The sequence below is a fragment of the Neopelma chrysocephalum genome, unplaced genomic scaffold (genome assembly GCF_003984885.1).
Source record: "Neopelma chrysocephalum unplaced genomic scaffold, ASM398488v2 Primary Assembly neopelma1_65, whole genome shotgun sequence".
Taxonomy (NCBI): domain Eukaryota; kingdom Metazoa; phylum Chordata; class Aves; order Passeriformes; family Pipridae; genus Neopelma; species Neopelma chrysocephalum.
Window position 1 is genome coordinate 6,285,190 of NW_020897722.1, and position 25,328 is coordinate 6,310,517.

A 25,328-nucleotide genomic window follows, 5' to 3' on the forward strand; every position below is an offset into this window, starting at 1 on the left:
TTTCACCTTGGCATTTGGCAGACCCTTCCCCTCTTATCTTGTATTCATGAGCTTTTAGAAATGTCCTGCAGTAGCCTTGCCTGACTGCTGGGTGTCTAAGGCTTTTAATAGTTCTGCTAAGTTTAATTGTACTTGATTTTGCTGCTTCGTTTTTATACGCATGCCAGACAGCTCATCCCCTCAAGAATGTCCTGAAGGCATCCTCTGCCATAATAAATAACAGAAGTGATAGTTAAAGTATACATATATAAATAAAGTTTGCTCTAGTGTGTGAGTTTGCCTAGCAAATATGAAAATGTGACCGAGGGCCTGCACCTCTGCATTCAAATCCTCGCTGTACAGTGAAATGAACTGGAATGTGCTACAGCGATTTTCTTTGATAATGTCTGGTTTATAATTTACTTTTGGCTGAAGCAATCAGTGAGGGAAATCCATTTGAATAGCTTTGTAAGAACGCTTTCTTTTTCTGGTGCTGCAGGCTGCAACTTTCACACTCTGAGACTAAATCCCTTTCGCATCGTCCAGGTCCTGGGGAGAGACATTTATTTAAAAGTAGCTGAAATGAAGCACAGAAACAAACTGTAAGTGATTTTTGGCATTACAAGTGCAGTGACTGTAAAGCAGTGGCTCGGCTCCATACTTTAATAGGCTTTAACGTATCAATTATAGTGCTGAGTAGCAATTAGGGCAATACAGCAAAATGCAGAGTGACCTCTAAACTGTTCCAAAGTTGTGGGAACTGGTGGGAAGGGGGATTTGGGAGCAGTCTGAATTCTGATAATCATACCACAGGGTACAAAAGAGAAAATGTGACTATTAATAGTTGAATTTGGTTTCAGCAACTCAGGCAAGCCTTGTGGGAAGAAGGTGAATCTTCCCAAAGCGTGGAGGTAAGTAATTGGGCTGAGCAGTGGATAACACTTCTGGGACCCCAAGCAACAGCGTGCTGGTCCTGCCAGCCTGCCCACTCCATCACATGAAATGTGTCTAAAAGCCCTGCACCACTCGACTGTGCTCAGCTGCTCGGGAGCCTCTCGGGAGAAGGTTGAAAGCTGAGAGCTGGGGAATTCTGCTTCTCGTTTCAGCATGGCCTAACGACACCCCCAAAAATTCCACGGTACCAAGGGATGCCGGGCCTCCAGATACTCTCCTTCCACCCCGCACTCAGCTGGTGAAAATGCACTCATCCTGGCTTAGAAAGGGTACTCCAAAAATTTTGGAGGACAGAGGCAATGCACCCCCTTCACGATAATAATAATAATAATGTTAAGAGTGATACAAACCACATAATTACAGGTTTTCTTCTCTTAATGGTTGTTTTCTGCTCAAATTGCCCTGGAGACAGAGTGAAATGTCCAGTGGTACTGTGTATGTTTAGTTGTGGGGATGACAACCTAAATCCATGTGTGCCCTGAAAGAGGCAAGACCCAAACTCTTGTTTTCAGGGTGGAGTCAAAGCCCTGAAACACTTCTCCAATGTTTGTAGCCAGTGATCAGTTCTAAGCTAAAGAAATATTTATTTTAAAGCGTAAACTGAGCAGTGTGATTTTTTTTTTTTTTGCCCAGGATATTCCTCTTGATGTTACTATTTTGATATGCCTAAGTTCATTGGTATAAATAGGGTGCAGTTGTCATCACATTTAACTATAAAAAGCCCTCCTCAGCTGACAGCATAGGTATCATAAAGTCACATCACCCCCTACTAAGCAATTTTCACTAGAGCCATATGCAAGCCTCTGAATGACAATCCTGCCTTTCTGGCCTTGGCTGGCATATAATTTAGGAGCAAGGGAAGAAGCAAAGATTTGTGGGCTTGACACAGAGCACCAATGAATCATATACTTGAAAACTTTATCCACCATAGCTGAAAACAAAAATCACATGCAAGCCAAAAATGCAAAGTGGGCCCCCTGGATGTGACATGGCTTGGCTCACCTCCAGGAGGCTTCAGCAATCTTCTAGCATGATTGGAAACATGCCAACAAGTGTCCTTCATGAGGGTGGAGGGAACGAAACGCTCACAAGAACTAATTTCTTCATGTGAGATCTCACAGAGAGAAATGGCTGTACTATCCTCGTGAAAAGGGAGATGAAAGTTTATCCCATTTTAGGACTCGGTCTTGTCTATCCAGCAAAGTACTTATATGGGCCCCATACTGTCCTGCCTGAGCGAGTCGTGGTCTTTAACACATTCATTTTTGTGGGTAGGAAGGGCTGATATTTGTGCTTCAGCTGGTGAAGGCATGAATGGGAATGCAGTGTTACACCCCACACTGAGAGAATGGAAATTAGCATTGCTTCTCTCAGCAGCAGAGCAAGTCAGGAGGAGCTTTACTTGAGTGTATCTGAGCATAAAAAAAGTAAAGGAGAGGAGAGTCAGTCTGAGCGAAGGTAGGGAGAACTGCCAAGACTCAACTGGATAAGTAACACGTAGTAAATGCTTAGAGTCACCTTGCCAGACAAATATTTGCCTTTCACTTTGAATGAAGACCAAATCATGTTCTAACTAGTAAGACCAAGAAATTCCACACATTTTAGTAAGTTGAGTGTCCTGCAGAAACTCTCATGGTTAAGTGTATGAGGGCAGACTTTGGGGCTTTGCTGGACAGACAGGAGGAAAAAAAATAACTCAGGAAGATATTTCAGTGTAGGAAAAAGATCAGAGGGAACACTGGAAGCTGGGAACAGAGTGGAAAAAAGCTTTGTAAATGAGTGTGGCTAAATACACCACTGTACTCGGTTGATAGACTTCATATTTAGCAATGGTCAGAGGGGTGGAATCCAGGACCTGAAGAGGTCAAAATCTCTGGAGAAACACTGGAGACAAACTGTCTCCTCCCTAAATCAGATTATATCTGATAAGTATATTATGGGAAGAATTAAAATCTAGAGTAAAGACCACTGGACATTTCCAGTAATTTCTAACAACCACGTAGACTTCCTTCTCTTGTTCAGTGAACCAAATGCAGAAGATGATGGCAGACAAAGGACAGCAGTAGAATTGTTCTTTTTGTGGCAGATGTGACCTTGGTGTCACTATTTAAGGACTACACTTACAGGCAATACTCATTGTTCTCAGGCCATTTGCTCTGTCTGCTGTAATAGCCTTTTATGACCAATTTTTGGAAACAACTGATTTTACCAGCTGTTACTAGGTTGTTACTAGGTGAGTAGCTCTGGTTGGACTTAAATGCATCTAACTCAGTTTTAATGAAAATACAAAAAATAAGGGAGAAAGGCTGCGATGGACCAGCTACTTGATCATTGGGCTATGCAAGAGCAGAATTCAGACATTGGTGTGATCCCTGTTACTGTAGACTACTCCTCCAGTATTTTTTTTTTAACTTTAAAATGAGCCAGAAATGACACCTTCACCATTTCCCTAGGGAAACCTGGGATCCAGAGCTCTTTGCATTCAGTAGGAATCTTTCCATTGACTTTGATGTCCTTTGGACTAGACCTTATATTTCCATGGTATTTCTGGGATGTGTGTCTGAAATTCACTTGCTTTTCTCAAGCTTTCTCATGCATCATTCTGGCCAACACAGTTACTGCCATAAATACAGCCTGGTGCACAGTTAAGAGCTCTTCAGTTTTTAGTCAGCAGCAAACACTGTCTGATAGTCTGTCTAATTTTCCTTTCCAGCTTCATCCCATTACAGCTCCTTATATCCCCTTGGGCCACCGTGACTCCTCTCCATTCTAGCACCTGTGCAGTCATGTTTTGTGACCTTGTATCATGTATGTAAACATGAAAAACTTAATTAAAATGAACAAATATATCAAATTGTTTCACAATATACAATCTAAGTACTCATGTACCCTTCAAAGGCATATCCAAACCACTGGAATAACACACTGTTTAGCAACTATTAATTAAACAATGTTTATACAATGCTTTGAACATGTAAAGTGATGAGAGTTTCCAAGCATATCATGAACATCGTTATCACTGTTATACAAAAATCAGGAATGTGCTGAACTTCTGTGAATCCCTCCCAATTACCAAAGATTTTGTAAGCTGAAGAGAATCAGCCACGGCAAACTAACAGATAGTCTTTCTTCCAGCTGGGCTGTCCTTTTGTCTACAGAAAATGGTAAAAAGTGTAACTTCTTTTACCCATCTTGTTTATTTAAGCCCATTTGTCAAAGCCTACCGCAGAATGGTTATTGTAGCTTGCAGAAATCCTTCCGGGTCAGAAAGTCCTTTGGAAGTCTCAGATCCAACTGCTCTCCCTTCCCATTCCCCCCTTTTAAGTCCTGAAAGTCTGTCAAAGTCTGGGCTGAATTCCTGAAACCAGTTGGAGTGTAGTTTTTCTTTTGTTCCCCACTGCCAACTGCAGAAAGCTGCGTTCACTGGGTTTTGTAGTCACCAGCTTTAAAATCCCTAAGTGCCATAGCTTCCTTTGAATGGCCAGATGCAAAGCAGCACTTTAAACCTAGGAATGACTTTACAGAGCTTTTCACTTGCCTTGTTGGATGGACTGCTGTGCTGTCTCTGATTTCAGGGAGGAATGCCTTAAGCAGCCTGTCTGTTTCTTAAGACTATCAGAGGTAAGGCTAAAACTTGCAAAATAACATCCAGAAAGCCCAGATCGTTCTCTAATATAGAAACACTACGTTCATCCTTGAGGTTTGAAGGCTAAAATATAGTTCTATCAGTGTAATTAATTCAACTTAAAGGGATGTCTTCCGCTTTTAAGTTATAAACATTTAAACATGGTTTAAATGGAGAACTGCTTCAAGTGCTGTAGGGCTACTGAGTTTTACTGCACATGAAGGTACTAGATGTTTGGTTAATTTTTGTCTTCTTACTATTCACCAGTGAATTAAATTACTGTTCTGCTCATGGATAGAAGTACAATCTGATTCATTAATCACATTGAGATTTTTAAACCTGCACTAGTCTGTCACGACTTGTTCTTCATAAGGCTGAAAAATATTTCTTTCATCAGAATGGCTTAATGCCTATAAACATGTTCTAATTATATTTTCTTGGAATTAATCAAATTCATTATGTTAAATTTGGGATCTACATCTGAAGTGAATCTGAATTGTGAGTGTCTGCCACATTCCCTTCAGACATCAGTGATAAAAATATTGGTGTGGGATTTTCAGAAGTACTTGCTTTTGGCCTAATCCTTTTCCTCTCAAAGACAATTGAGTTTTACCCTTCCTTCTGCAATGTGGATTTTGGTCAAATATGAGCACTTCTCAAAACCTTATAGTTTTGCAAATTTTTCAAACAACCTAAGACAAAAAGTCTACACAAGCTGTCATTTAGAATGAACTATAGTTATCCCTGTTTGGTTGGTGTTTTGTTTCTTTTCCCTAAAATAGAGGCTTAGTGAACATTTGGGATGAAAAGTGACTAAGCTTCAGTGTAGTCTGCTATCAGAGATTTGGGGTTTTTAGATGAGAAAAATCTGTCAGATACCTAGAGAATCCCTTCCAGACTCAAAAAGTCAATGGGCTTATACAAAGAAGCCCCACTTGCACAGAAACTAAGACAATCTTTTTGATTAAAAGCCCTCTGAGAGGATGATTTTTATCTCATTAGTTCAACCACAGTTGTTTCCATTACAGCTTATTCACAAGGACCAGATCTTGAGGTCCTTAACTCAGAGTTTGGTCAGGTCAAAGAAAGCTTTTTCCTGAGTAAAGGTGCCAGGATATGGCCATTCACAGGTTCCTGATCTTCCTATTGAAGGTAAATGAAATCGTACTTCAGAACTGTTCAATGTTAAGGATTGCCCAAAAGGAAAGGGTTGAAAATGAAGGAAGAAACTCTTGGCCCACTAACCCATCATCAATGTTGTCAAATTCCATATTTTATCAAGCACAACCTTATGATGTGGTCAGGCAACGTCCAGAAACACACCACCCATCATTTCAAATGTTTCTTACCCTTGGTTCTCTTTGGTTCGAGTACTATGGAGTCAGCAGTGGAAATGATGCAAGGGGGTGCAATTCTGAGAAGTCAAGGAGCCAAAAAAATTAATTTCCCACAGACAATTGTGCCTATCAACATTTATGAATCTTGCTAATTGCATTCCAGTAGCTCTGAGGGCCCCTCACTGAGATCAGTGCCTGCCACTGTAGCAGGTACATGGGATGGGTTTCCTCTCCCTTTGCTGTCTCAGAATTGGCTGTCTGGCTGCAGGTGGGTGTTTAGACTCCCATTGTAACCTGTGGAGTTATATCTGCTTCCAGAAGCCAACTCACTGTATCCAAGCCATAACTGAGGTGTGATGAATCACCCTCTGGCTGTTCTTACCTCTCTCGATTGATGACAGGGAAAGCCCAGATGGGCAGGCAACTCTGTGTTAAGAAGCTGAAATTGGATGAGATGGATCCCACCCAGGTTGCTCACACATCTCTAATTACAGCGTCAAAAGATCTTGCATATACTTAAAAATATGTATATTTAAAATAGCCAGCTCAGGCACAGGGTGGGCAATGGGACGTGGAAGGTAGGTTTAGGGACCTGGCCTGAATTGAGCAGATGTTGTTGTAGACCACACTGGGAATGTCCAACTGACCTTCCTCAAAGTCAACATGACCACGTCACCAAGAGCTGTGCAGCTTGTGGAGCTGTGGGGGCTCCAGGGGGGAATAGGACAGCAAAGGGTGAGGGAGGGAGCAAAAAACTTATGTACGTGGAGTGACAGTGGCAGCAGTTCCAAATCCCTCAGCTGTAACCACCAGAAAAGTCTTTGGCTTTGCCTGAGTGTCAAGACAGTTGCAACCACACCCAAGAACTCCCAGGATGAAAACTCTTGTCTTGATCTTCCCAACACCAGCTTCTAAGTGGCTTGGCTGCAAACAGGTTCTGCAGCTGATGCATAATTAAAGAGCCATTTTCATTCATTTCACAGGCAGTGCCCAGATCTCTCCAATGTCCATTTGTTACAGATTATCACCGATAGACCATTAAACTTAGCCCTGGGCTGTCCTTCTGTGCCTGCCTTTTGGTTAAGCACATGTGTTTCGCCTGTCAATAATTACAAGGAATTGAGTCTTGGCTCTTTTATTCTGGGAACTGCCCTGCTGCTGGAAAAAATCTAACACAACCGTATTAGTGCGGAGTGTTCAAGATTGTGACACTGCTTGGCATGAGAGATGGCTGCTTCTGACAAGTTGAATGCTAATTTTTATTGAAGGTAACAGTACAATGGGAAATTGGTCTCTGCACTTCACTTAGGCAAGAAATTAGGAAGAAAGCCGCCAGCAATCGCTGTTTCAACATTATAAACTTTGCTTTACAACATGCTGCTGAACCAGAGGAAGCCCTTTGATTATTAGAAATCCATGTGGATTGCTGATCACTGGGGAAAATACGTTATTTTTTCCCTCCACGCAGAGACAAATACACGTTTCTTTGTGGGGAGCTGAAGCAGTAATTATCTTAGCCATTGCAATGCGGCAGTGCAGTAAGCCTGGGCCAGTGATCCAAGATTTTAATCAATCAATGGAAATATCCTCTACAGAAGGAAAGAAGTTGAAAGGAACAGAAGACACCGTGGAGCTTGCTAGCTGTACCTGACCCCAAGTCCTTTGCAATCAGTGACCATGGGTTGACCTGTGTGTTGCTATGTGTGGCTGATGGGTGCAGCTCCAGCACCCGGGTTTTTGCTTGGGTGCCCAACAAAACCCAGGAATACTTATCCAAATTCTGCCAGTCTAATGCCTTTACTTTGCACTTTGATAATTTATAATGTATATTCATATCTCATCTGACAGGTGTCCAAATACGTGAGATGAGCTTAGAAAATGCAGAAAATAAATACAGGATGCAAAATATGAGACTTCTTTTTCTTCAGCTTCTGGCTTGTTAAAAACATTGCTCAGGTTTTCCTTCATAGGCACCAGGAGTTAAAAACTTACTATTTCTTCTATTTTAAGGGAAAGCTCTGAACCTCATGCAGACACCTGTCTCCAGGGAGACCATTTAAGAAAAACAAAATACCAAGAAATGAGGGACAATTCAAAAGAGTTAGAAGCAATGTATTAGTGTGAGAAATATTGATTGGTTTTTTTGGAATTTAATTTTCTGCTCAGCACTCCAAAGGCCTTAGGTACTGAAAGGTGCTCTATTACTCATTTTATCTATAAAGCTCTCCCCCTTACCACATCCTGTAAAAGCACTCAGGGTGTTGTATGGTAATTAAAAGGTGATATTAATATTTCCTGACACGCACTATAAAACATCTTCAATCAGCTTCCTGTAAGTATCACACACATAAGGAAAGAAAAGGAATATAGTATAAACAGAGAAAGAAAATGATTGTGAAGGTGGTTCTGTATCAGACTGTGCAAAGATTCCTCTGACTTTCTGCTTGAGTGTCCTTTTTTTCCCCACAAAAAGTAGTAAATCATCTTGGTTTCCCTGTCTGCTCTGCCTCTTGGACCAAGACAGCTAAAATCCCCAGATACTAATGTTTTTCAGGCTTGTTTCCCATTTGGAGCCTCATGGGCAAATTACTCTGTCATACAAAGATTTTCTGTAAGAAAATAGAGGAATTTATTCCTCAGAGTTCAGATTTCTCCAGCCTTTGTGCTGTCCCAACCAGTGGCACCAGAGACACCTGATTTGAAGCGCTGTGGTAAATTTTTGTGCTTCTGTTGTGATGTTTTGTAATGTGGGCTGTAGGCAAGGTGACCTGCCAGATGTTTGCATCACTTGTCCTTCCTGCGAGAGAGAGAGAGAGAGATGTCTGTCAGAGCAGTGCTTTATATGGAGAGCATGGTTACAAAATAAGTTCCCAAACTCAAACTGCTAAAACATCCATTCTCGTGGAAAGCTCCTAATGCTGTGTAGTGCAATTGAAAGGGATTTTTTTTTTACTGTGGGATTTGAATTTCTGCATTTAATTTGGGTTTTCTGCTTGTCTTGTCGCCCCTTCGAAATTTTTCTCCCTACACTGAGTTTGGTATCTGCAGCCTCCTTTCCCCAAGCCCCTTCCATGTGACCTGCATGACATCTGTCTGTCAGCAGTTTGTAGACAGAATGATGCCAATATTAGAAAAATAACTGCTAGGAAAGACATCTCAGCTTAACAGACCCAGGACAGGTTTGGGCACAGATAGAGGGCTATGAAAACCTAAACCACACATAAAAATACAGACCCACCCTGAGCTGATGTTTTTGCCCCATACTTCAGGACATCGTTAAGATCTCACTTTTATCAGCATGAAGAGGAACAAGGTATTTAGAAAGTGTGGGATATAATTCAGAGTATTTTATAGACATGGATGTTGTCTCACTGGGCTAACTTTACAACATCAAGCCAACCTCTTCTAATGCAGTGCAACCAACACCCATTTATTGCAGGAGAAGCTGGTTTTAAATTTAAATTTGAGGGGTTTATTTAAGTGCTGAAACTGTTACAGGATTTTTTACATACCAAAGTTCAAGAGATCAGCCATAGGGATGGACACACACATCAGTTCAGTGTGAATGTGACAGTCATTGGTACAAAAAGCTTCAGAGTGATGTGAGGAATACAAACAGGGGCTTCTGTGAGGTTACCTGCACTCCCTCATCATTTCCTTGCGGGTTGCATCTTGATTTTTAGCCATTAGAAACTGGTTCAAGCCCTAAAGAAGGATGCTGAGTAATCACACCATGATTTTCCCTCTTGGTATTATTTTTGTCACTCTCTGGATATCCTCAGAAATATTCAGCCTCTTTTTTGATACTGTTAAGCCCTCTATGACTTCCTGTGGTGGTGATGTCCATAAATTCATTGCATCTGGATTTAAGCTATGTTCCCTTTTATTGGTTTTGGATTTGTTGCTTTTCCATTGCATTAAATGTCATCTTGTTCTTCTGTGGCAGCAGCACAGAGGTCAGAGCACCTGCTCTGGGAATTTCACAGATATCAGAGATACCCATGCAGGGCTCTTTCTAATCCTTCCAGTCTCTTTTATTCAGCTGGGAGTTTCAGCCACCCCTTGAACATTGACTTCCCTCCCTCCACCCTTCCCCAAATCCCTCTTTCTTCCAAGCTCAATGCTGTGCATTAGTTTCTGTTCTGCCATGCTTTGTTGTGTCAAGCCCGACTCCATGCTCAGCAGTTCAGCAAAGCACTTCAGGCCCATGGTAATCTTTAAATTCAGAACATGCTGAAGTGCTCCACTTAACAGAGATCAGATCATTCATGTGCTTAAAGATAAGCATTTGCTTAAGTACTTTGCTGAATTCAGGCCTAAACACACACATTAGATTCATCAGCTAGGACCCTTGACAAATTTTACCACAAAGGTGCCTATCTCTCTCCATTGACTATAAAGGGAGTCTAGATGACTAGTTTAGACTAGATAGCTAATCTTCAGACAGCTAAAATTAGGTGAGAGGAATCCCACCCTCTGTATCTATCAAGGTGTCAGGCACTGATCTCTGTTGGGGGGCCCTCTGTACTCCTGTGAGACAATTAATGAGAACCAAAAATGGTGATGGGCTCAAAAGGTGGTGAGGAGGGAATTTCGGGCTCCCTCCCTCCAACAGAACAGCACCCAGGTGCAGTAGGTCAGGAAGTTAATGGTTTATTTCATTCTCAGGCCTGAATTCTGCCCTACAACAACACTGGGCAGTTTTTAAATGATCCTTGGCAAAGATGAGATTTTGAAGTCCGCGTGCTTTAAAGTGAGCTACGTGGCTGCCCCGCTGAAAAATTCCTCAGAAAACCTTCAGCCTTGACCTGGTGGTTCAAAGTTACAGAGATTGAGCTGAAACGTGACTTTAATGTTATCTAAGCTTTTTGTTTCAGTTTTGATCATTAAACTCGGGGTTGCCACATAGTCAGGAGTGATATTGGGTTTCTGCCAGACCTGCCAGTGGCACGAACACATGAGCCATTACGTACACAGTAACTCAAGGGTGTTGTAAATGCTGATGTGTCTGCAGGGTTGCCTTGTCTATAATGTAAAATGTGAGAGCTCTCAGCTGCATACTAAAACAGTGCCTATGTTAAACAGCATGGTTTTGCAATGACCAAGATTTGCACCTCAAAACCCAGGCTGAGGGTCCAGAGTAGCTGATGGAAGGGTTGCACCCAGATTTGCCCTCCCTGGCTATAGGATGATACACTACAAAGTGTAGTAACCAAGACACTTGGGAGTATGTGACTCCCTACCTGGCTTCTTCATTTTGGCTGATTATCAATTGCCTTGGGAGTTTTAGTAGCCCAAGCCTTGATTTTGTCCTGACTTTGCCTGGCATGGTCTGCTTGACCACGAACAGAAGAGATTAATTCCGGTGTAAAAAAAAGGATATTTCTGAAGATATTCCCATTTTTCTGCTGAGTTACTCTATTAGGAGTGACATATCTCATTAAGCTTCCAATGCTGTGTCACAGCTTTAGGTCAGTTCCTTCATCCAGGGCTGCTCACCAGCTTTTGGGCAGGACCATGAATCTGTGGTCTGTGGCCAGGCACACAAACAAAACCAGGGCTTTGCAGCCTTGTGCAGAGGACCAAAGCCAAACACAAGCACATCTGACCTGGGGACATGCCTGCAAGGTGCAGAGGAGCCTGCCCTTGCTGCATGGCAGCTTCACTCCTCGGTGTGTCCTGTGTGGAAATGCTCTGTCATTGGGAGTTCACCAAACTTTGTTTTCTCTTCCTTTTTCCCCCCTTCCCTTCACTCATTCCCTCCCTTCTCTATGCCTCTGTTGCTTTATATTCAATTTTCACATTAGTCCTCCAAATAGGAGCCTTTCTTCTGTGAGCAACGGTGGTATCATGAATCTAGAGATGATGCTCTTCACCCTGCTCATCCTGGGCAGAAGGACCTTCCTACAGTCTTCTCCAACTGGTTACCCACAGCAGAACAGAACAGCACAATCAGCCTGGATCTGAGACAGCATTTTGACTTCCAATAAATGTTGCTCTTCTGACGTGATACTCAGTGTTCCCTAGCTAAATGTCACCAATAATAATGGCAATCCTCGGAGTGGAAAGACTTGGGGTTTCCACCGTGAAATGGTTCATTTAAAAATAAAAAATGAATCAGAATCTCACACTTCTCGAAGCCAAGAACATTATGTTGGCACTGACGCATCAGAAGGGAATTAGAAAAGTCTCTCCTGGGCTGCAGTGCTTCCTGGCTGATCTGCAGGATTCCTGTGTGTTCCCCACTGGGACCTGCCCCAGACACAGGCAGGGTAATTCGACAGTGGAGGATCAGATCACTCGGTCTGTGCCCTAGGAAAGAAAAGCTTGTGTCCTGACAACATATTTGAGCAGCACAGTCTGGGCAATACATTGAGGCATTAAGCTGTGCAAGAAATGGAATGTCATAATTACTCAGATTTGAGGGAAAAAAAAATCAGCAAGGAAAGAGTTACCCCCCCTTTCTTCTCCCCCCAAAGCATGTCATTTCTTAGCTGTGCCTCTGAAGTGTTAGTTTGCTTTTGGCATTTTTCCACTTTATCTAAACCTCTCAAATAAGCCCTAATGACAGCATGAGTTGCATGTTACTTCATGTACTGCCTTGCAAAGCACTGGAATTCCTTAGGTGTCTTAAATTATGGGCTCTTTTATGACAAGTGACTTATATTCTGCCTGATATTTACTAAAATACTGCGAACGACACATATATTGGATAGAGTTCATATCACAATTGCATAGGCATTCACTAGTCTATTCACAGTTAAAGCCTCGTGTTTTATTGAAAATGGACTTAACAGTCTAATGAACTCTCACATGGGAAAAATACAATGAGAATATTGGTAGATCTGTATGTCACAACCAGAAAAACTAACTGCATAAGCCCTTACCAAAGCTTTACTCATAATATAAGCTCCTTCATTCACCTGAATGAAAGAATTTGTGATAAGTTCTTAAAATTTCCTTTGATTTTTCTACTTGGATCTTTTTTCTTATTTCATGGAAAAGTCTGACAAACCTTTTTCCAGCATATTTTCATTGGGTTGGGACCAGGATTTATTAGAAATAATAAAAAAAAAAAAAGCTCATCTCAGGGAATTTTTGTTCCTGGGAAAAAACAAAAAGATCTGAGGAGTTTCAGTTAAACAACGGCTATTATGGGGCCATTTCTCCCCTGGCCTATAATAGGTTTTGTCATTTAAACTTTTGGAAACTGGGAAAGCAGGAATATTTCTCTACTGCAATAGAAATTTATATCTACTTTGCACATGTCTAAATGAGCACAGGAGGGACGCAGTGGTGGGAATCTGGACTGTGGATCTGCACAGTCTGGACCACTAAGCTTTTTCACTGATTCCCAGAGTGAGGAATGATTGCTCTGACATTTTTTCCCTCCTTTCAGTACTGAGATTCTTATGAGAAATCCAAAGCTGCTATTTTTGGCAGGCATGAATAGCATGATTTTTGGTACCTTACTTAAAAATATAATAATTTTTTTTTTAATTGCCACAACAGCTTTATAGCCCTCAACACTTCTAAAATGTTTCAAGCATTAAAAAATAAGCCTGTAAACTAATGAAGAGGGCCCTTAGTGCAACATCCTGCTCTCCACAAAAGCAGAGTCACACAGAATATTAAGCCCTAAGAGATCATACACTTAACACTTTCACTGATACAAAGCCAAATTCTGCTCTCATTTGAACTACATAAAATTTAGGCCAGTGGACATGAAAAATACCCCAAACTTGTAGTTTTCACACAAATGAAAATAAGTCATAATACGCGAGAGATCTTTGCAAGTGTGGGCACTAATTCTTGACCTCTTGTTTTTGAGTTTGTTCCTAATTCAGAAACATTGAACATGAACTGTATGGAGCTGCCAGCTCTAAGAACTTAGGTCAGGAAAAGTGCTATGTTTGGGGGTTTTTTTTGGTTTTTAGTTTTTGTTTTGGTTTTGTTTTTTTTTTTCTGGATCTTTGTATTTATTCCAAATAAACCACTTGGACTTAAGCACGTCATTTGAATGGAAGCAATTTCTTGTGCACTGTGCTGTGCTGATTTGGGCTAAATGGGAATCTCAGAAACTTGTCAGTTGTGGATATTGACATTTTCTGAGGTATTTGAAGGTGAGCTTTTATTAACAGCTCTGTCCTTCAGTAGAGGTTAATAAATCACTGTTGAATTTGCAGGCACTCTCAGAATAGATAGGAAGCCAATTGGGCTCTGAAAGATTACTCCTCTGTTTGTTTAGCCACTGGCTCTTTGCTTGTAACCGATAGGTTTAAGAGCTGGGAACGCTGCATTTCCCTCTATGCTTTAGTTGACTTGTTAGAGATAGTTGTTTGTGTTTGATAAACGAGAGGATGATGAGGCACTGGCTAAATGTGAGGGTGGTTTTTTTTTTATCTGCAAAGGTTAGAGATGGGAATTCCTCAAGTAGGCAAAGCCACTGGCTTCTGGCAATGAGTAACTGTTTTGTCTTGGATGCAACCTGAGCTCATTAGTGCTCTCTCTTCCCTTCACACATGCACACACACCCTCTTGGGTCAGCTCCAGACCCGCATGATGGCTTAGGGGGAGCCAAACTGCTGCTTCTCTTCTCTTGGCTTAGAAGTCTCAAAGTGTGTAAAACGCACATGTGTATCAGTGAAACCCCAGCTGCCTGAGAACACACTTGATTGCACTGGAAAATGTGCAAAATTGCAAATGGAAATGTGCTAAATGTGCAAAAAGTGGAAAACGTGGGGGAAGTGGGGGAGAATATCTGAGGGAGCCACTGCAGTTTAGAGAAGTGTCAAAATGGACCAGGCAAATTTAGGGGCCATATTTGTGCTCATGTGGGGTAAACACAGGACCAAGTACATGCAGTTTGCTGCAGCACTAAACAGAGAATAGGTATTGGACTTAAATAGCTGTGTGCACTTGGCTCCTGTGTCCTGACCACCTGTATGGAGGTTCATGTGTGGACACCCAACAAAATAAATTGTACGGACAAATTATTACAAGAAGTAAACACCCCTGGTTTTTCTGAAAGCCTGTAGCTAAGTGCACAAGTTGGGAAACATTTCAGTTTTAAAATCCTATTGCAAATGCTGAGATTCTAGGCAACATCTCTCTGCTCTCTTCTTGCAGATTTATATTTGTGGTATCTCTTAGCCAAGGTGACCACGGGCAATCACGATGGTCTGGATGGTACTCAGGGGTGTCATCCAACCTCAGCTGTTCTCTTGATTCTGCAGTCCTATCCTTGGACATTGCTGTAGTGCGAGATGGTTTGAATTTGCAAGTTGTCTTCAGTTTGGCTTTTCTGCCTTACATAGAGGTTATTTTTGATAAGTGCATAATCTAAAAATAATGATTTGAATGTAGTGATTAAAAGTGGGTCAAAGAGGCCAGGATGTGAATTGTACCATGGGAGTGTTTGGAGCTTGCACTTTAGCTGGTAGCTCCCAAAAGGCCCTTTGAATAAACAGGCAGTAACTGCAAAAAGATCGATGGTTTGGCAATCAAAGTGGCCAGTGATCAAAAGTTGCCCCCTTATTGGAGGAAAGGAATGGGTTGAGTGATGCTGGACTGCCTGAATTGTAAATTATCTTAATGAAGAGTAAACGCATAGTGTGAAAAATGAAATAAAACAGCTTTTTTTCCCCTTAGGCTTTCAAAAAAAAAAAAGATTATTTCCCTGGTGAAAGCAGATGTTTAATTGCCCAACACCAGAAGCAGAATAACACATGGCTGGTCTACCTGTGTATGTTACAGCTGCGTGTGCTGAATGCTAAACCTGCTCTGCTACAGCTGCAAACAGCGTCTGTTCACACGGTAACCGTGAACGGTGTCATAGTGTCTAAAAATCAGACCCGCCTGGTACGGTGGGGGAACAGGGAAGCAAATGTAATTCTTGCCATTATTATGAATACCTGCATAAAAAGAGTGGAAGTAAGCCCAGTACAATGCCAAAGGTTCCTTCTGTTCCTGAGTACAACGCAATAGCCCCAGAGCAGTTTTTTGAAACCTCTTTCCAATCCTACCACTGCTCCATGAGCCTTTGGTTGGTCTGCCTGGAGGCTGAGGGTCCACACTCAGCCTGGGCTGCATTTCAGCTCCCTGAGGCTGTTGCACCACCAGGAACCTCCCACGGGATTGTAGGACTGTGGAGCAGCACGGACAAAAGTCACAAGGTTTGTTGGAGCAGTGGAAGGAGAAGGCACTTCTTTAAAACAAGTGGCATGGTCAGAGCTCAGAAAATCGTAAATTGGTTAAAATTTGTATTAGCAGTTTGTTGTTGGGTTAATCTGACAGCTGAGCTGCAATCCCTCCTGTTAGTGTTTGCAATGGGCAATGCGAGATAGAGCTGGCATAGCACTTCCCAAGGCAGGACTTCCATGACAAATATATTCCACCTTTATTTCTTCTGTGTCTCTCAGGGCAGGGAAGGGAGGAGAAATCACTTCACTCTTGGTGCAGCTGGCAATGATGTTACGAGAAGCAGAGGGACAACTTGGCACCCTGTGTGACTCTTGCAGGGAGCAAGCCAGTAAAGATTAACACCTGTTTCCAACAACCACATTCTTAACTCGCAACTTCCTTCCACAAAGCTAACTTTAATTTTTTCTTCTCTCTTTTTGTTTTGTTTCTAGCAGCACACAGCTTTGTTGACAGCAGAGGCTTGTGGTGTCCCATGTGCCCTGGTAAGTCCCTCAAACAAGCAAGCAGACATACTTACCCTTGGAAACTCTTCCAAGGTGAAAGACCTAGGACACTTGGGATGTCACCATGACACATGATTTGTGAAACAGGAAATCTGAACTTCAGGTCCAACATACACACAACTCCCCCAAGCCTCCAATTTAGGAAAAAAAGTACTTTTGAATGTGTTTGATGAATAAGCTGACTATTTTTATTTGGAAATTGTGTCCAGCTTGCTGGGTCTGAACCCTGGGGAGAGCCCCAGGAGAAAGGCAGTAGGAAGAGGGGAAGAAAAAAAAAACAAGGTCTTGTGAAAGTCACAAATGAGGGAAAATATGTAATATTCACTTATTTCTGGTTGCAGAGCTTATTTCTATTAATGCACAGTCCCAACAATAGCTGGTTGCCACGATACAGGGCAGTTGCCAGAGAAGGTGCATAGCAAGGAGGTGAATAGGTACTCCAGGGAAGTATAAGCTTTTTATGGTTTTTCAACATCTGACCTCCTAAAGTCTTTCTCTTTGCATTGCCTTTGATGGATGGAATTGAAACTCCCTGCAGAAGTGAGATGTCACTGGCATTGCTTTGGCACTCAGCTCAATAACTGCCCTCCCAACTCCCCTGGGATCAATAGCAATAATTAATATTGGGATGAATACAAGTAGCACCAAGCCTGCTGGAGAGCAGTGGGTATTATAAAGAGTGTCTGCTTCTGCAGGAACTTGGCAGGGTGGTGATGGAAAGGACATGGTGATGGGAAGGGAGAAGTACCTTCAGGAGCTAATGGAAGCATTTCCCTGCCATGCTTTAATGACAGGCACATTGTTTCTGGCTAGCATCCTTCTAGACTTGCTCCTATGGTTTTCAGTCCTTAATGGGAAGGAAGGCAGCTCCTTCTGGCTTACCATTAAAATGTGCCATTTCCCTTTAGATGAGTATCTGAAAATGGGCTTGGAAAATTCATCAAAGCTACCCAGATCTGGGAATGAAGGCAGTGTCTAAGAAGGAAGTTTCAGAAATAATGGAGGTTGACACCTCACTTCCTCAGTGTCTTTCTGCTCCCTCCCGAGATTAGTGCTTGTACCAGCTCAACACCTTGACCATACTCTTTAAGCTGCTGAGTAACTTGTCATGTCACAGATCGCTCACATCTTTCCTACTCTTCCATGAGGCAGTTTTTCTGTGATGTGACACAATTCACTGGACTGTGAGGGAGCCCTTCTGAGACACAAAGCCTCCAAATACAGAGCTGTGACAAAGAAAGCTTTGCAGAAGTCCTATCTCACAATAAATGAGATTACAAGCATGGAGACAACAGGAACCTCACAGCAGAGCTGCCCATATCAGTGAGATCATGTCTTGCTGTGAATCATCTTGAGTGAGATGAAGAGAGCTCATGGTCTGTTTGAAGGGCCAGGCCACCCATGGCTTTCTTGAATCGTCTTTGTCTCTCCAATTTTTCTCTTTCCTAGGCTGAAAAGCCCAGTTCCACCTGGGTACTCCTCTACTCAGATTTAGAAAATGTACTGTTATGGTTCTATTGTATATTTGCTCATCTGTGAATGTTTGGGAGGCAAGTCTTAAAGGCTATTTTGCAGACATGGTCTATCACCTGACAGTAATAAACAAAAACATGGATGCACCTCGATTATGAAGGCCAACCAACCTCCCTGTAACAAGGAAAGTGTTTTCTGTTGCTGTTGTACACGGTTACATCGCTGCCCATGGCCCTTGGCAGCCCCGTCTCCACGCGCTTTGGCCGCAGTCGGAAGACTCGCAGGCCTTGCCTTTCCCCCACCATGGCAATGCTGCTCTCAATGAAATCAGGACACAGCAATCCTCCTCTGAATGTGACCTTTCCTTTCAGCTTCTCCCTTGGCGAACACAACTCGCAAATGGCTCAGTTTCCTGCGGGCTTGGTGTAAATTTTTCGGCGTGGGGACTTTTGTCTGGTGCTGCTTTGCAGCATGAAGCTGACAGGGGTTTATGGCTCAGGAGGGACAGAAACTTTGCCGGTTAAACTTTTGATGCATGATCCCACCATGTGTCACTCAAAATAGCTCTGCAGACTGATTTCTTTTCCTCTTCCCCTGTGGTGATGATAGTTGGGCCCCGTCAAATAAGCACAGAGAAACCCCAAATGCTCCAGCCCTGTGTGTACAGAAAGAATAAATATTTCTCTTATCAGTGGAGCAGGGGAAGGGTAGTGCAAGGATATTTTGCTGACAAACTCAACTTATTGTGCAATTAACTGGCATAGCCTGACACCTTGTATTCATTTGCATACGTTTAAATGAATTAGGCAAGTCCTAATGCCAAAGCTGTCACCCAGACATTTATATTTATGCAAACACACCCACCTTGGCTAAAAAGGTCATAACTTTCAGCATGGACTTCGTCTCTCTTTCACTTGATTACACCTATCCTCATATAGACAGTTTTAAATTATTTATTGAAGATGCCTTGATCCTTATAATATTTCTAAATGAAGCATAAAATCAAGCATTGTCTCACATATTTTGAAACACACAAGCTCCATTACTGTTTTATAATTGCTAATTAACAGATAAATGTTTCATACTCCCACATTTTTTATCCTCCAGATACAGCAAAGCAAACAGATTAACAGAGGAAACCTGAGGACTGCAATATCTGTTTTATGATAAGAGCATTTAGTAACTTAATCCCTACTATGCTCAGCTCTCAAAAACAATGTACTGGTGGTTATGTGATACAGAATAATGAACCAATACAGAGCTACATTTGTGTTGTTCTCTGGTTAGAATGGGAGCTGAGATTTAGACTGTTAGTTTGTTGGGTTTTTTTTCCTGGGCTTGCTACTGGTTTAAATGACTTATCTAAGGCTGTAGAATAATTTCAACCATTTTATAAGTATTGTGCTATAAAATGGAGAAAATACATAAACCCCTCTCAGATGTGCACCCTTGTGTATCATTGCATGGGGGCGTCATTGTTATTAGACTAACATAACAACCTAATGCAAATGTCTAGTATAAAAAATAATGACAATTAGCAGTAACACAGGATGGCAAATAATCGTCTTCAGGTGACAAATGCAGGAAACCTGAGAAGTACCGAGAAGGGAGTGGGACTTCTTCGGTTGCTTCTTAGGACTAATTACCTAATAAAACCAGGATGTGATTGTATGATACTGAGTCATAGATTCAACATGAGACGCTGTGCTATATTAGAAAATGAAGTAAAAAGGTATTTTGAGTCTCTCTGGCCAGGAGTAAATCTCTTATCTAAAAACCCCACATACATTATGGTTTCAGATATCTGCATTTTTCTGGCCTAATTCCTGATTATTGCAGAGGAGGTATTTGTTTAGCATGGGACTCTCCCCAAAGCACCACCATTTAAATTCTCCAGCTTGCAGCAACACACTTTCTATTTTGGCAAGATGAATCTTCTGGTATCTGCATACTTCTCCTGTTCCTTCCTTCCTGTAATTAAGGGTAAATCTGCTCCAGGATCTGTTCTTTTGTAGAAGCACCATTTTTAGAGCAATACATCATTGGCAAGTCATGACACTAACAGATCCTTGGAGAGGGCTGCCTCTCTAAAGAGATGTAATATCACCTTGATCACTGCTAGACACCACTCAGTAAAGAGCTCCATCAGTTGGTGAAGAAGCAGGAATAAACTAATTTTAGCTATAAGGATGCAGGTGGAACCTGCTTATCAATGAAATAACCTCAACAACTTATGTCTATTTTACCTTTTCCTACACTCCCAGTAACCTTATTTTGATTTTAGGGATTCAAGTTGAGCTAGATGGATAAGTCATGTTGAGATTTTTTCCCCCAGAAATATTTATTTGCATCTGAAAATTAATCACTTCTATTTTTGCACTTCCTGTGCCTTTGCTTTCCATGGACATTTGGCTGATATTTTTGCATTGACACGAGTGTTTGCAGAATGCAAACATCAGAAGGAGTTGGGTCTGTGCCTCCTTTCATGGGACTGAGGAATCACTTGTGTTTACATGCCATGGCTCTTAGTCTAAGCACTTGCCCATAAAGAGGTTTGTGAATTGGTTACTGATCTCCACCCTGTAAAGCTGCAGATGATAAGCCAATGGTTTCAGAAACTGCTGTTCCACAGACCAGTCTGGTCCTCAGATCTTGTCTTTCTTTATTCTAGATGAAGATCAGCTGATCAAGGTGCTGAAGATAAAGCATATGACAAAATTGACCCATTCATCAGCACAGTGTAGAATATTGCCCAACAGTCAGAAGGCATTAAAAATATTCAAAATAGAACTGAAGAAACTAACAGAAATAAATGTGAAAAGAACCACAGGCATGTTCATCATGTAATAGCATTTTTGGGGTGCTTTTCTGTGTTATTGGGGCAATCCAGAATAGCTAAATGAACATCCTCAAGGGTGGTTGCTTAAGGAGCTCAACCCCCGTGACAAAATTAGATGTCCAAAGCTGGAGACTCTGAATGCTGCCAACCTCTTGGCAAACTTGGCCTTATCTTTAGTTATCCAGTAGCCTCTTGAGGATGTAGATGCTGGAAAGTGAAACCACTCTCCCTGTCATGGTGATATTTCCCCTTGTTACTAATACCCGGAAGGAAACCTGATGGATTAACACACTGGTTGTACTGTCAGGATGATTCACAGGATGATGTCCCCCCTGGCCCTACCGTGTGCCTTGCTGCTCCACCAGCTGCACTGCCTTGCTGCCTGTCCATCCATCCATCCATCCATCCATCCACCCACCCACTGCAGCAGTGTGAGCTGAGCCAGCCCTGGTGTGTTGTATTGTTCTCAGCTGAGCTCAGAGCACGTTCGGAAGCAACACCCAGAGCCGGGATTTCCTCCATGTCAGCACACGAAGGGGCTCTCCTCTGACTCATGGACTGGTCCCAAAAATAGCAGGTTCAGAATAGAAACCTTTGTGCCCTCTCTGTCCTGGAGAACAATGCCTCACACTTTTTTTCTCCTCAAGTATAAAATAAATCCCCTTTTTGCTTCCAACTTGGCAGTGTTAAGCTGGACGGGCTTGGTCCAGTGCTCAGAGCACCTGACTGTGTGCTCTCGAGGAGAGGAGTCAATCACTGGGACTTGCATTCTCTCATTCTCAGCAGGGATGTTATTTAGTTCATTCTGACCAGGGCTTTCTGTTTTTTGTCTGGGGACATGGAAACTTAAAATGGAAAGAGATTCAAGCAAAGACTTCTCTTCACAGCCTGGTTTTTTTTATATTTTTGCAGGGCAGTTATAAGGACCCAGACAGAACAACCAATGAATACAACAAGAAGGAAAAAGAATATTCATGAAGTGTAAGATCCTTCACACAACTGAAGTGCCTGTGGGGTTTTGGAGTGTTTGCTTACTTTCTATTTTTATTTATAAAATGTCTAAATATCTGTCAAGCCCATCTGAGAAAGAGTAAGACCCTTCTACATATAATTGTGTTGTCAGTGCTTTACAAATCCAGTAACTAAATCTCTGTGGGTTGGCAGCTGCTGGTGTTCCCTGTACCAACCCTATTCCTGTAGGGCTGCAAGGGAGTCCTCAGGGAACAACATCGGCAGTGGGACCCCAACCTGTCAGCCCTTCTGTTGCTGGCACCCATCACTCGTGCAGCCTGGCTCCTCTACAAGCTGGCAGCATTCTGATTTTGGGAACTGATCTGCTGGATTTTAGCCACTTACTGTCTGTAAGGGCCTTATCCAAACTGCATCTCTTCAGCTGAAGACAAGACTGGGTTGCTGGGCTAAGCTATACACTCTCTAAGCGTTGGGTAGGCAGTCTAACAATATCAGAAATAATTTTCACAGCTTCAGATGATTTCCAGAGCTTCATTTCTTCAGTTACTCTGAAAATCCTGGTCTTGCAACCCCATGTGGGAATGCTTTCTGGGAGCCAGGTTGTTTCCTCAATGGAGATGGTGACTGTCACACAGTCACAGAGAAACAGAGTAAACCATGCCCCAATAAAAAGTAGTTCCAAACACCAGAGAAAAGCATTTTAATGTATCACTCCCTGAGAAGTAGGAGAGTTGAGATTCAGCTGGTCTGCTTTTTAGAGAGAAAATCCCAAATCTTCTCTAAAGTATGTGTTGAACTTTTGAAAGTCTTCCACTTCCCCCTCTTCCTTGCCCATCTCTACAATAAGTACAATTTTTAGACAAGGCAGGTCTTTGTGCTCCAAATTTAATACATAGTTTTTGACCCATAGAGTGATAAGCTGGAAAATAATTGGCTGGATTTTCCCCAGTGTTGAAGAACGCCTTTCAGATTGACTTGGGAACTTGCCTATTCTCGTCTGCCCACCTGGCTTTCACTTTGATATCCCTCACATTATCATAACTTTTATTGTGTTTTCATGTCAGTCAAGCCTTCTTCACTAAATTACTTTCATTTGTACATCCTCTCCTGCTGTTTGGTCTCATCATCATCTAAGATTTAAGGTGAAAAAGTTTCTTCTATTTGACAGGGTGGGAGGTGGAAATTACTATGTGAGCAGTAAACTACAGGTTACGTAAATAATATGTCATTGTATATCACCCAGTGGAGCCTTAAATCAATTAATTAGTTTGTATAAAGCTTTTGTCTGCTTTTTAACTGCACCATATCCAAGTTGATTGCACATTTGCTCTAAGTTCATTGTTTTGTTTTCTTTCTTTATGTCATCAGCTTTCAGGATTCTTATATAGTTACTCTTTGTGTGTTTCTAAAGATTGTTTTTCTTTCTTTGGAGGCTTGGTTTATGTTTTTTTCCCTCCACTTCTCGACACATCCCTAGCCTGAGGCAAAAGTGTGCGTTTTGTTCACGAAAGGTAGACACAGAGATATTCCTCCCTGTGCATGGAGTGAAAGGCACGCTGGGATACGCTGGATTAATGAAAAAGGTACTGAAAAGCAGCTGGTTGATTCAGAGAGAACCATTCACTTGCTTTCATGCTGGTTCATAGCAAGAAAAAAAAATCTATAGACTGAAGTGTACTGCACAAATAATTTATCTTAATGCCAAGAAGCCTACCACCCTTTTTACAGGCTAAGTTTTCTTTTACAGGTATGCCAGGAAAGATTGCTTTTTGGTTGAAATTGAGGAGATTATGATAACCCAGGTGAACCTTGGTTTGGAAGAGGACAGAGTTGATGGAATATTATATTTTTTTACAGTCTTTATTGAAAAAATTAAGAAGTTACTAGTGTGGGGAAACAAGGAAGAGAAAGACATTTTATTACATTGTCAGTAACTGTCCATGCTGAAATACTGGTCTAGCCTGACTGCAAAGCCAAAACAGACATTGCTTTGATGTGATGATTGATTTTATTATTCCAGCTGAGATTTTTCTCTTTCATTTTTCTGCAGATCTCCTCTGCTCAGTGAATCACGAACTGTACAAAAGTCCTTTAAAATGCAGACTTGATGTATAACAATATTGGGCAAGAAAATATTCAAACAGCCATGAAACAGCCATCAAAAGTGCTGTTCCTTGTTTCAATCCCTGCAAGAAATCAAAACCTTTCAAGCAGAGCCAGATTTTAACGAAGGGTGGCTGTTTAAAGCAGAGTTGCCAAAAGCCTTGGCTGTGCCTGGACTTTTATTTTAAGTATTTGTACCATTAAATATTAATATAGGTCAAATAACTGATCCCCCTGAGCAGATGAAATCTGCACAATGAAAACAAACACACTGTAAAACATGAGCCAATGTTACCCACAATGTTACTGCATAAATATGCAAATATAGACCCCAATTTCCCTGAACAAGTTTTCTTATTGACGTTATGGGAGAATGAGAAGGAAAATATAAAAATTAAATAATAGTCACAGCACTGAAACTTTTAAGAGCTGATCCAAGGCTCGCTGACTCAAGGGAGCTTTGCCTCTACTACCTTAAAGAGCTGCAGTGCTGCAGAACCTGAAACACACCCAGGGAAATCACAACGTGGTGCCACACACACAAGGCAATGTCACATTTGACAGCAGATGTGTCCTTAAGGAGATATTGCTGTAGGAATTAAAAACAAAAATGTGGAGTGGATCTGCTCATTTTTTACTGCAAAATTTTACAACAGGCTCCCAATTTTTGCAGCAGTCCTGTCTGGAGCTGGGCCCAGCCAGGCAGGCTCTCCATGTCACCGTTGGAGCAGGAATTGGGGTTTTGCACCTTGGACAGCTGGTGATGATGAGAAATATGGGAGATCCTACAAGAATGTGTGAGCTGTCTTAGGTCAGGGACCTTGGTGAGGTCCGGGCAAGATGTACTCTTTGTCCAGCTCATAGTTAACATTTAGAGGAATATTGATGAAGAGTATGCAATAAAATTGAAAAGGAGGAGAAGTACATAGCAAGGATGGAAACGGAGAGTTCATTGAATTGATCAGTTTTTATACAGCCTCAAATACTATTCTAGAGGGGCAGCCATGGAAAGCCTTTGCCCTTGATCCTTTGATCTCCATTTGTCCCAATCTTCACAGCTGGCAGAAGCTGCAGCTGGGTTTGTGCATTCAGCAGCAACCTGTGTGCTTGAGGCCTGGCTGCTCTGGGATGTGTGAACACTTGGAAGTGCTTTGAGTTTGAACTGGATACGGCAGAAACTTAAAGAAGCTGTAAAAATACCCTGGGCCAACTTCTGATCCCTGTTATTTCTCAGCAAATTAGGAATAACTATTAAAATTACGGCACTGACATTGCAAAGTTATACATTAAAAATAATGAGTGAAGTTACAAGAGCACTTAAAATAATAGTTTAAATTATG

At 41.8% G+C, this 25,328-nt stretch overlaps 1 long non-coding RNA gene across 1 annotated transcript; it reads left to right on the plus strand.

Annotated features, from left to right (window-relative positions):
• The first annotated feature begins 469 nt into the window (after window positions 1-469).
• Window positions 470-23,278, plus strand: LOC113967891. Its single transcript, XR_003534305.1, has 3 exons — window positions 470-581; window positions 16,530-16,580; window positions 21,826-23,278. It is a non-coding gene; the product is annotated as an uncharacterized LOC113967891 (long non-coding RNA).
• Window positions 23,279-25,328: the final 2,050 nt, after the last annotated feature.